A 12,820-nucleotide genomic window follows, 5' to 3' on the forward strand; every position below is an offset into this window, starting at 1 on the left:
AAATAAAAATAAAAATAAAAAGAAAAAGAAAAAGAAAAAGAAAAAGAAAAAGAAAAAGAAAAAGAAAAAGAAAAGAAAAAAAAAAGAAAAAAAAAAGAAAAAAAAAGAAAAATAAAGTTACAGCTTTAACCACACAGAGGAAAATCCCTAAGCCCATCTTAGAGATCACCAGGCCCAGCTTTCATAACACCTTTGTCAGCTCAGGGGGGGATGGAGCACAGGTTGTAAGGCCTTGGTGTCAGATATGGTAATTCCCTGTGGAGCTGAAGTTAATAAGAAAGAGAGGGACAAGGGAACTCAGTGTTGAACAAAGGGGGCAGGCTGATGTGATTTATTGGGAAGGCTGAATTTCTCATTACTGTGTGATGGAGACAAGTTTTTAAAGCAGCAGAAGTCTTTGGGCTTTCCATGGCTAGAGATGAGAGCTCTGCAGTAAGATCAGCAAGCAGAGGATGTCCTTGTCTCACATTGCATAATTATTCTGCAGTAAAAAGCACCTATTCTATTCTGTGTGCTCTCTTCAAGCCTTTACACTCTAATCCTTCTCATAAATTAAGAGACAGTAATCACCTACTGCTTCCCCAAGTTTCCTGTTCCTGTTTGATGTCATTGTGCTTAATTCATCCTTTCCACCAGGGTTAAACCTGGCTTGCTTTTTTTAGTGATGCCTCTATTTAATCTTCTTAATTTATGTGACGTGCTGATATTTGTTTAGAACTCTGAAATAAGTAGTAAAATGGAGACATCCCTGAAACAAAGAGAACCTCTGTTAATAAGGACTGTAAAGTCATCTTCTTTCTGTCTGCTCTAAGGAGATCACATTCATGAAGCAAAATTGTGTGAAGAAGAAATGGTTCATTTTGTGTTAGACTGGTTTTTAAAGAGAAAATGGAAGCCAGAAACAGATTTTTCATGTCTTTTTTTTTGGTATTATGCAACAAATACAAAGAGATGGCCTCATCTAGAATGTCTCTGGGCTATTAAATTTCTCCTTTTTTATTATTAAAAAGAGTGTGTTTTCAGAAGCAAAAGATGCATCAAGACAAAATGATTTATCAGTTCAAGCTCTCCACCCATAACAGCACTGACTGAATTGACTGAATCTATGCTGTTTCTAGACAGACCACAGCCCTGTGTCCCCTCCTCCCTTGTTTTATAGGGACCACTGCCAGGCAAAAAAAGGGCTGGTCAGCTCCTGGCTCATCCTGGTGTGATCCCCTCAGGGCTGTTGGGAGAAGCCAAAGCTGTGTTGGCTTCACTGATCTCCACCAGGAGCATCTCAGTCACAGCAAACAGCTCTGATGGTTCCCCTGGGCACTGTGTCCCTAACACTGTGTCACAGTGACTCCTCAACAGGCTTAAATTAGCATGGCTAGTGTTAAAACTGAGTGTGTTTGCATGTCTGGTACCAGGCTGAGTGTGCTTATCTCAGGCTGACAGGATCACAGTTAATAATCTTGCTGTAATTGAACCCCGCCTTTGACATCACCTCCCGCCTGACTAATTGGATTGTGTCTCCTCAGTCTCTCCTGCTATTTTTTCTTCTATCTCCCCTGACCTGCCTGAGAGGTAACTCCCCAGCAGTATGACATTAAAACCAAATTGACCTGTCACAGGAACTGAGGTATGAGTTCATTTCTTGCACACAGGGCCTTCCTGAACAAGAAAGTTTGTGCTTTGGTGCAGGGGTGGAGCTCAATGACTGCTTGTGTCACCCACAGTTTTGGAAGTCAGCTTTGCTCTTGCTTTGCTTTCATCATAATTGTTTCCATCAAGACAACATGGGGTTTAGGGGCTTTCAAATCCAAAGGTTAAGATTATGTTCTCTCACCATATGTAAACGAACATATGAATCGTGGAATATTAAAATTGTGTTCTCGGGGTGGTTTAGAGCATATAAAACACCCTTCATAATGCTATTTATAAACAGGGAGAGAGCAGTGAACGCCTCAGTTAAAACAGCCAGCTGACTTTGTGGCTTACAACGTATAAAGCACTTTGCTCATAATGTTTGCATTTGTGGGAATATTTCTTTTTCCTACACTTTGTCATGCACTGAATTTAAATGACTGATCTCTTGCACGATAACTGATGTGGCTGTGATACAGCTGGCAGGCAGCAAAGGCATTCTTTAATTTTTAAATAAATATGTTAAAATAACAGTGATTGAAACTGTGGCTATATTAAACTTGATATAAATAACGTGACTTACATAAAGATGGCTACAACTTTATAACTTGCATTCACCTATGTATTCTGCATCACTTAATCCATTATTCTAAAATCATTTCTAGGGAGAACACACCAGCTGACTACACATGGCTTTTCTTAGAGGGACAGAAGGGATTTTTTGCCCTTGAAGTCACCTGTAAATAGCAACAAGACATCATGTTACTCTGTGTACAGACAGACTACCTGGATAATACAGAGATCAATTGCAATGCTGAGATTATTTTTTCCACTACAACAAACATGCAATATTTCCACTAAATTCCTGTGTGAATTCACAGCTGGTGTCAATCAACAAATTCCCATTGATTCCTTTCTTGATGCAGTGTAACTTTAGGAAGTGCCTGGCATTGTTGTCAAAAGGGTAAACAAGAAACCAGCCAGGATCCTCAGACACAGCTGAGTCTGTAAATTCAGTGGAACAGCATCATAGACACAATGCAGACATTTTGGGTGAATTTATCTTAAACAGCTTAAAGTGTGGTTTGGGTTTTTTTTCCCCTTACTCCAGAAATGGTAGAGCTGTGTCATATATACTAGAGAAAAAAAATTTACAATTTAAGTAGTATATATTACTTAACACAAGCGCTATTCCAAACATGCAGCATAAATCCTACTCCTCGTTTTAGCAGCTGTGGCAATCCCAGTTCTCTGGGGAGCAGTGGAAGTCTTGGCTAACCCTGCCATGTCCTGCACCTCCCACTCCCACCCTTGGAGTGGGGTGAAAGGGTTTAGGAGAGATTTACTGTGGCAAGAAGCCTAAGGCTATCTGTTTAATTCCAGAGCTATTTTCCCTTTGCAGGAGGAAAGCACACAGCCTTTCTTTGTGCACCACTTTGTGGTGTAAAATTTTTCTTGATTAAAGCACTGCATAAATGCAATTTTGTCCCCGTGCCATTGACTGGTTGCAATGACATCCCATCTGCTTCGTCTGTTGCTGCCCATGCTGGGATCTCAGAGGCTTTCCATCATGAGAAATATTTGGGTGCTGTTAGATTTATATCTGAGCTAATTTCAGGTTGAGAGTTTTCGTATTGTTTAAGGGAGCAGGATGCCAAATTCCCACCGCTCCGATGAGAAAATAAACTTTCCCATTCAGAAAGGGCTCTTGTGTCTCAGCTGAAGGGTTTCACTCACAGTAAATAAAACTTTTCCAGTGCCCAGATTGTCAACATGTTTGCTGATCAGATGCCACTCTTGCAGGTGAACAGGATAAAAACAGGTGATAACATTCCTTTTGTTATAATCAACATGAATGGCTGGACTTTGCATCTTTTGAGAAGGTTTGATGGGTTCCTTTGAGTCCTGCACTGCCCTTCCCAGCAACAGCTGCCCTTCTACATGTCAGAAACTGTACAATAAAGGTCCATGGGCTCTATCCCATAAATCATGTTGATCTCTGTCTTTTAAAACAAGATTAATACTTGGCTGAAAAATCACCTCTGTTAATAATATTCTGGGTAAAAAAAAAACCAACTGGGCTCCCATGTATGCTCTCTTGTTTGAGTGGAAAAGGATAAAGGTGGTCTGTCTGATTTTATTTCCTTGAAAGTTATTTATTTCCTCTCCCTTCCATGTTTTTGTGCAGTTTCTGGAATCCCTAAAGACTCTGTATCTAACTGCATCAGGCAAAAACAATTTCTTCCCTGAATCCCTGAAGCTCAGCAACAATGTTGTTTCAAGCAGCTGGAAGGTAAGAACAGGTGTTATCATTTCTCTTCAGCACAATTTAATATTTTTTTTGCAGTTATTAATAACCAGAATGGTGGATTCCCACCCTTGTGTTCTGCTTTGTTTTAGGGCTTCCAAAAGGTCACAAATTATGTAAAGTTTCAGGAGGGACTCTTGTCTCTTCCATGAAGGCAGTGCAACTGTAGAAGCTGTAAAATCAGACTTGTACCCAGATGGGAGGACAGAAGGCTATTTTTTTTGAGGTGTTATGGTTAAAAAGAGGAAAAGAAGGGAACTAAGGCTCAGCTTCAGATGCACCTCCAACCTGCTGCACGTGAGGCTTTGAAAAGCGTGATTTACTGACCTCATTGTGAACACCTGCACTAACTTTTGCCCCTGTAGAGCAGAACCAAGATGTGCATAAACAATGCAGCTGCTTTCATCACCTAGCAAGGATAATTTATAGATCAGGATCTGTAGGTGCCTTTATTATAAAGTCACCAGCTCCATGAAGCAGAACCTGCTCTGAATAACCGTGATCATTCCGTGGAACCATCTCACAGAGGGATCACTGCAGCTCCTGGGGGCTTCCTGGTTGCCACAGGAGTTTTTACCCCAGAGTAGGACTGTGGTGCTGTGGAACCAAGCACATGAGGGGTTGTTTTTATGTCTTCCCTGGGTTGTTGCCTTTGGCAAGTACATTGCCTGCACACCTACAATATTTAGTACTTGATATTTTAAATCTCCATCATGTTCCTCTGATCTGTGCTATGGCAGTATTTGCAAGAACACTGCATGCCAGGAGTGAGTTAATGTTTGCATAAAAGATAGGAGTTTGTCAGAACTAGGCAAGCTCAAGGCTACCAAGAGGACTTGGCTTATTGACAGCCTGCTAATGCAAAATGCAGACCATGTTAATTGTTGAGAATTCTTTCCAATTCTCATCAAGCTAAATCCAATTTCAGTTGGAGTAAAGGAATTAATTCAACTTCATCTTAAATGGGGATACTCCTAATATTCCTCTCTCCCTTTTATGATTTGTGTGCACTCTTCTGTTCTGTGTGAGGCAGAAATGCTGTTATGATGTACAAAGCATCACAACAAAACCTGCTGGCTACTGCTCTGGACTGGTGGTGAGATCTCAGCATGTTTCCCCACAAATGCACAGAGACATCCCTTCTCTGAAGTGCTTTTGAGAGGTCATTCTTGAATTCTTGCTGCTTGTTTGGCAATTACTACTTAAAGTACCTCAAAGTTTGTAGCACTGAACATGGCAGCCTAAATAGACATAAATTCTGTGAACTTCTCAATAACATCAGCCCCAGTTGAATGTTTGGATACCTTTTTATATCCGAGTTTAGGACACATTCTTTGGTACAAACCCATCCATATAATGGTAAGGACTTATTTAGCTATAGGTACCTAATTCCTTTTTTGGAATACAGATGTTAATAGTGATTGCAAAAAAACCCCCTAAGTCGTGTCTTTAATTCGTTGTAAAAATAAAATATTCCTCCCTAGCATTTAATAACGTGATACACTGTGCTCTTTCCAAAGTTCTATAAATGGCCTTAAAAAGAAAACCCTGAATCTGTGAAATGTGGCAGGTTCCTCTAACATCTGGAAGTACTCTCGTGGCTGTCTTCACTTGCTTTTGGGACAGTGAAAAACTAGGCTGCATGTATGATTTCTTGATATTCAGACCAGGAGCACCTAGTAGCATCATTGCTAGTAAATAAACTATTAAATTTTCTATACTGGAGGTTGATGTTTGGGTTTGGGCATTTCCCGAGGGCCTGTTACTCCTGCAGAACGTTGGGAGATGTTTGTTTTTAGTTTGTAACTAGAGCTGATGCTCATTAGGTAATCTCTATTGGACCATCTCTGCTGCATTTATACTGAATAGTGCCCTTATTACATGCTTAGTTCCATTTATTTCATCTGTTAAAATTAGATATTTCCACTGAATTCAAAAAGCATCCATGTTCTTGGCTAGCAGGCCCAGGATTTGAAGCTAACCACTAGAAACTGTTTCTAAAGCAACTTTTGATGCAGTTTATCATTTCCATCTCTTTTGTTCAGTGCTCACAATGCCTGTTGTACCAGTTCCTCCCATGGAAACTCAAGGGGAAGAACACGGTGACAACTGTGATTTTAAATAAGTTTAAAAAATAAGAAAAAAAAAACAGGTGAGAAAGTAAACATGCAAACATTCCATTTTATATAATAAAACATGAAGATTTGAAAACCTCCAGGTTCAAAGGGCCCTTTGCATGTTCCTGTTAATAGTGTTGGGGTTTGGATCTTCCCTAAATGACTTAAAAAACCCACAAAAGTGGAGGAGAGATATTAAAAGAAGCAGTTCTGGGCATTTTTAGTGGGTTAATTCCCTCTTTTGACATTTGTCATGTACTCCCTGGATTTACAGTCTTCTGTTTCAGAGTGCCACAGCAAAATACCAGCCTTAAAGAATAAATGGGTAGGACACTAACATGATCACAACAATGGGACTCAAAAGAAATGGCTGGGAAAAGCAAAGCACTTCCAACTACATATGCAAAGAAATGAAATAATTGTTCAGACCCCTTCATATAGAAAATGTTCACAAATTTGCACAGAAGGCACTGAAAGACACTTCTTGTGACTTTTTTTGTTAAATTCAGGGTTTAAATGTCATTTTTGCATTTTTCAGCTGAACCCATGAATACAGAATGCAGGTATTTTAAGAGGGAAATCTCCTCTGCATGTTAATAGATGTGCTAACCCCCACAGCAGGCAGCCTGCACCCTTGGCACGGGCACTGCAGCAGTGGCTGGGGTTTTCTAGGAGCCTTTTCACACCCATCATTCATATCACTATCAACTCTACTTATCACAGATAAAAGGCTGAGAGAAAACCGTTGGTTTTTTTGCCAGATCCTGCTGCAACAAATTCATGGACGGAGTGTTTAATACCGATGTGCTTTTGGCTGGAGTTCCGGGATTAAATCAGCGAACTGGGGGATATTGAAGCACAGGGAAAAAATACTGTGGGCATAAAGCAAACTTCCAGAGGGACTTGACCTTCAGAGCTGTGTGCTGAGGTTCTCAGGGCAACGACCCTCAGTTGGTTGCACAAGGAGCACCAGATGCAGCTCATGGGCTGGTGTTGGAGTTTAACGGGTGACCTGGAGGTGGCAGTGTCCACGTAGCACGAGCAATATCTAAAATAACAGAGGCTTCCTATCCACCCCTGGAGAGTCACAGCTTTCCACACCGAGCTTGAAGTGTGTGTTAGTCCTGCAGTCAGCTGGAGACCCGGCCGTGCTGTCAAACACAACGCACTTCACCGGGGTTATGAGGGATTTCTTCAGTAATTCCTCCCAAAATGGGAGCAGAACTTCAGGACCTCATGACCCGCACTGTGAACTGAACTCATATCGTTGCTGAGAGGAGTTTGTTTGTAGAGATTTTCTTTGTATTTGCTGTTCCAAACAAAGGAAATTCTTTGCTGTTTTCTTTGGTTGCAACATTTTCTTGGAAGATTCTTTTGTGTATTTTCACTTTCTTTTTTGTTTGTGTGTTCTCTAGGAGGCACGGAAGAAATTTCCAAACAATGCACGAACCAGGCTTTTCCTCCTCAAAGTGACAAGCCAGTCTTCAAAGGACTCTCATCTCTGTGCCCTTTGAGACTGTACTCCTAAGCTAGAATTCCTTGGAAGCAGCCACAGCTTCAGGTGTCATGAGTTTGGGGTGTCCCATTGGATACAAATGGCTTGGGTTGTCAGATGACACATTGACTGTTCATGTCCTTGGCACTTGCTTTGCCAAAACCTTCCCAAGACATCTATTTCAAATTGAAAAACCTTAATAAATGCATCGCCTGGAAATACTGACTTACAAGTATGTTTGTCCTTTCCAGGACAAAGATTCCACATTCCATTATGTCCTATTCTACTGAATTTCCCTCCCATTGGAAATAGGACCAGCTTAGCCCAGCAGTGCCCTGGATAACCCTGACAGGTTCAGGGAATGACCTTCCAGAGGGCCTAACCATGACCCACTTTGTGTGCTGAGGCACCCTCACCAAATCCCTTGCTGCTCCCCACCTGCTGTAAATGACACTAAAGATAGAGCTGAGACAACAGTTTACTAGAAAATGCAATTACAGCTCCATTTTTCTTCATTAATTTAATGTTAAGCATAATCTGGTACAGAGGTTCCATTCAAGGAACAGATGGCAAGTGCAAGGTAATGCAGATAATTAAATAATATTGGCAACTGCATTTACACAAAGCACAGAGCTCATAGGTGCTAAATGTTCTTTAAAACTGAGCTTAAATCATGGGAAACTAAACCCTTTCATAGATTTGTTTTTAAATTTCTTCAGTTGCAAAGTGTTTCAGTGAAGCTACGGGGTAAAGAGATCCCAAGATCTCTGCCTGTAAAATTCAAGATCGACTCTATTAAATATTTTGAAGATTTTATTGTAATTTCTGTTTTTCCTGAGTCACAGTATCAGGAGAGGGAGAAGGGAAGCCAAGAGTTAGATCATAAGAATTAAAGCTGAGGTGCCTGGGCTTTTCCAGTGGGAGGAACTGCTGGTTTAAGGATAGCACAGCAATATTTTGTTTGCCTAAGAAAAAACCCCAAAGAATTCAGCCTCCACATGATAAAGTGCAAACTGCTGCGTGAAGCAACATATTCTCCACACCACAGCTACACATCTGGACACAGCCTGCACCAAAATCCTTTCTTCTTCACATTGCTGATACCTGCTGAACAGCCCTTTGCTGTGGTACCCACAGCCTCCATCAGTGGAAGAGCAACCAAAGCTCTTTTTCCAGCATGACTGTGGCTTTCCTTTGGGGCTGGGTGGGGCTGGTAGGGATCCAGTCCCTGGGAAGATGGGCAAACAGTTCAGGATCACCCTGTGAGAGAATTCCTAGAAAAAGGGCAAAATAAAAGTATGCAAACCTTGTCCTGGTTTTGGCTGGGATAGAATTAATTTCCTTCACCCTACTCACGACTTCCTTGTTCGGCTTGACAAGAAAATGGCATAAATGCTCCTGTTAAAAACTGGATTTTTTTCTTTATGTTAAAAGGATATCCAAGGGAATTTACACACTTAATTAAAAAATAGAACAGACTCAGCTGGCTCTGCAAGGCTCTACCTCTGTGCTTGCCTATGGCAGAGGGAGGCAGGCTGTGTGTCCACAAAATCATCTGCTCCATAGCTGCATCTTCCCAAGTTCTACTGGAGAATCAGCAACTTCAGCTCCCTTGTAAGCATCACAAATGTGAGTTGAGGAGCTGCAGTGACTCAAACAGGGAAAACTTCTATTTTCTCTTTTTTTCTCTTTCAGTGTGCTCCCTTCATTTTCTCTTTGCTGCCTCATGTCCCTTTCTCTGTGTATTTTGAGGTATGCCAATTTATACAAGCATATTTATATTTAACCAAGCAAAACTTCTTGCTTTGAAAATAACAATTATTCAAATATCTGGGGAAGAAAAGCCAGTGAGGGAATGTTGTGCACTGAAACAAAACAAAGCAAGACAAAGAAAGTCTAGATTTATTACAAAACGAAAAGCCAGCGCTTGCAAAGCAATTTGCTTTAAGTGCAGTAATAATTCCTTGAGGCAGATTATATGAGGCCCTTGCACATGAGTTACACTTCAATAGTGAAATACAGCTCAGTCTAGCAAGGAGATACAGCTCCAGTGTTTAGAGCAAGGAGGCTCTGGCTAAAAAATGCAGCTTTCAGAGTCACTGCAGAATCTGGCAGGATTGCTCTGCAGCTTTTCAAACATGCATGATCATGGAGTTTTCACTTATATATCTTTTGGACTTAAGGATGAGATGCCACATGCTTAGAGAAATGGCATAATATAGATATTATCCCATTAGAGGGATGGAATAAAATAGATATTATTTTCCATAATACCCACAAGCTCGCCGTTCATTGTTGCAGGGAATTCACCTGGGTGAAATCTAATCCATAAGAAAAAAATACTTGGAGTTCAGCTAGGCTGGATTTCTGATCCCTGCTGCACAGCAGGACAGATTTTTAAGGATGGAGGCATTGGTAGTGTTGGGAAGGGAGGGAGGGTGGGACTGTGTCACCTCTGTGGAGCACAAAGTGCTGCAGTGTCTGACTGTCTGCTCACACTGAGTCACTCTTGAGTTTCTGTGAAGCAAAAGTCCAGCTAAAAGTATTTTCCTGTCCCCCACCCTGTTTTTCCTCTCCCCTATTCCTTCTCCAGTTTGTGAAAGCCAGGCTTGATATTTCTTAAAATCCATTCTTCTTAGGTGGGTTTTCTTATATGTATATATATATATATATATATATATATATAACATAGCACTGCTACAAAAAATAAATTCTTTCACTTCCTTAACAGCCTCTAGCACATATAATTTTGGCCAGCAGCTTGAATAAACATGTCCCTTCCCATCAAGGCTGCATAAACATATTGGGTGCTGCCTGATCCAAGACACCTTTACTCTTTCTTAGGCATTTGTACAGTCTACTGCAAGGCTCTGTGGAAACTGCGGAGTTTCCAGCAGAACTGAAAGTGCTCCCTCCAGATATTTAATGTATAAATGCTTTTTTTTTTTTTTGCAATCTCTCACTGTCTCCCATGTTCCACTTGGAAAGCAATAATTCCAGTATCATGCAAATAATAACAGTTCTTCCATTTGAGACTGCATTTTCCAGAGCAACACAACACATTCCTGCTGATGGTTGTTGGAAGAGTTTGGTAATGTCCAAGTGTGCCTTTTCCCACAGCTCAGGACCACAGTGGGACAGATCTTTTATCCAGTTCAGATTCTTAATGCCCTAGGTGAAGTTTACAAATGTTATAGCTATTTAGCTGATGATTCTTTCTGGATTTTAAAGGTGGTTTGAAATTTTCAAATTTTAAGGGTGAAAACCAAGTTTTTGAGAACTTTCTTCTGAGAAAAAAAAGTATTTAGCTTAGGGGAGAGATTTTGCTAGTGGTGAAAATACCAGACAAAGCAATATCACCCCTGGCTTGGTCATGGGAGTGAGGGATTTTGTTGCTTAGGTAGGCACTTACAGAAAGTAAAACTGAGTAAAGTTTTGAATGAGTATTTAATTCCAGTCTCCAGTGGCACCTACAATATCAAGATGTACTTTTTAGTATAATTCCACCTTCATGAAACACAAGGAAGCATTTCATATTTATAGTCATCTGAACAACTACTGATGTCACACTGACACAAATAATTCTTTTGACTATCTATCCTAATAACTTTTCTTAATTTTTTCTGTCAATACTTTTCTTTCTGGTTGAATCATTATTTGGACTTAAGTATTGCAGTGATAATTAATATGTGATTAATACACTTTGAGCCATGAAAATTTCTCACTACTTGGAAAACCTTCCCGTTATCCTGATTTTAATTAAACTGTTCCAGTTTGTACTTTTCAGTAGATTTTATTAAAATAAAATCTTGTATTGGAGATAATCTGGATATTTCTTATCAGACAAGGAAAAATAGATGGGTTTAAGGTATTCCAGGAATAGAAGAAGCCTTTAAATTCTAGACATCTCAGATGATCACATCAGCTTGGTCAGATCCACTCAAGGATTTAGGCTTCCAAAGGACATTTTGGCATAATTCCAAGAATAGGATGCTCCAGCTTTCACGTGGACTTCCAGGTGTCCAGAATTACTCACACTGTGGCATCTGGCCCTTTATTTTGACCCTGTTGTTTTGTGAAGATGAGGAGCAGAGCTCTGCCTTGTCTGGGAGCAGTGCTGCATTATCAGCTGTGGTAGAGCTACAAGGACATTCCAAAGGATCCTGTTTTAGAGGACAACAGTGTCAATGCAATCCTGGATTGGACCGATATACACTGTGGATTTTTCCAGTTGAATTCCAATGATGACTCCGACCAAGTTCTTTGGGTCAAAATGTTCTTGTGATCACTAATTTTTGGGGGGTATGTCAGATTTCTGACCAATTTCCCTAAGGATAGATCAGTAAGAGCTATAAAACTAAAAAAAAAAAAAAAATTCTACAACTTCACCTGAAGGTGATGAGAACTGTGGCTCCCTCCTTCAGAGCCTCAGCTATAGATTAATGCTCATGTTATTATTTGTATGTTATACAATGATGTTTAGGTTATTTTTTGTGATAGTATAACATTGATTACCTCATGTATCAGGGGAAAAAGTCTTAATGGGGGGGATACAAATCCCTTCCAGGATTTGCAGGCACAACTACATAAAGCCAGCGAGCCTATTTACCCCAAGAAACTTCTTTTTACTTTCAGCTACATTGGTCTCTTTAAAACATGATTTCTACAGAAGGTGTTTGTTCCATGGTGGGTTTTGTTCTTTTTTCTTTTAACCCACAGCTTCTCTCTGAGGCCTGTGCTCCTTTTATGCCCTCGGACTTCCCTGCTCAGGCAGTGCCAGCTGGGAGCAGCCCTGTTGGAAGCAGCCAGGGGGGTTGCACACGTGAGGAATGAGGGGCAAAGGCTGCACCCTCCGAGGTGCCCTGCATGGCCCTGCACCCCAGGGAGCTTTGTTGGCTCAGGGGCACGTGCAGGGAAGTCCTGTGGCAGGTCCACAAGTTGATGCAGAGACAAATTACCGTACCCAGTCAGCTCCCCAAATTAAAAACCGAGACTGGCAGGACATCAAGTACCAGAGTTTGTTCCAGGTTTAAGCAAATGCATAATGGCAGGTGTACAATGGAATTTAGGTCAGGCAGGGAAGAGAGATCAACAGCACAGAGCCACAGGCTCTAATTCTAACTAATCAAGAGACTGGTCGGGGGTTTAGTCCTGGCAACTGAAGTGGCAAACTGAGAATAATTACATGTTTGGAAAAACATCCCCTTGGGCTCTCATAGTCAGCCCAGATCACTAGAAATGATTGTGATAAAAAGCATAATGAAATAAGCA

General features: G+C 40.8%; 1 long non-coding RNA gene across 2 annotated transcripts; it reads left to right on the plus strand.

Annotated features, from left to right (window-relative positions):
* Nucleotides 1-219: 219 nt before the first annotated feature.
* Nucleotides 220-8,199, plus strand: LOC127476919 (uncharacterized). Of its 2 annotated transcripts, none has more exons than XR_007906777.1 (3): nucleotides 220-1,624; nucleotides 3,818-3,922; nucleotides 7,470-8,199. It is a non-coding gene; the product is annotated as an uncharacterized LOC127476919 (long non-coding RNA). The 2 variants fall into 2 exon arrangements; XR_007906776.1 differs by lacking the exon at nucleotides 7,470-8,199 and adding an exon at nucleotides 4,030-6,475.
* The last annotated feature ends 4,621 nt before the right edge of the window (nucleotides 8,200-12,820 follow it).

Source organism: Manacus candei, unplaced genomic scaffold (assembly GCF_025592945.1).
Source record: "Manacus candei isolate 608988 ecotype Guabito, Panama unplaced genomic scaffold, ASM2559294v1 h1tg000050l, whole genome shotgun sequence".
NCBI lineage: Eukaryota > Metazoa > Chordata > Aves > Passeriformes > Pipridae > Manacus > Manacus candei.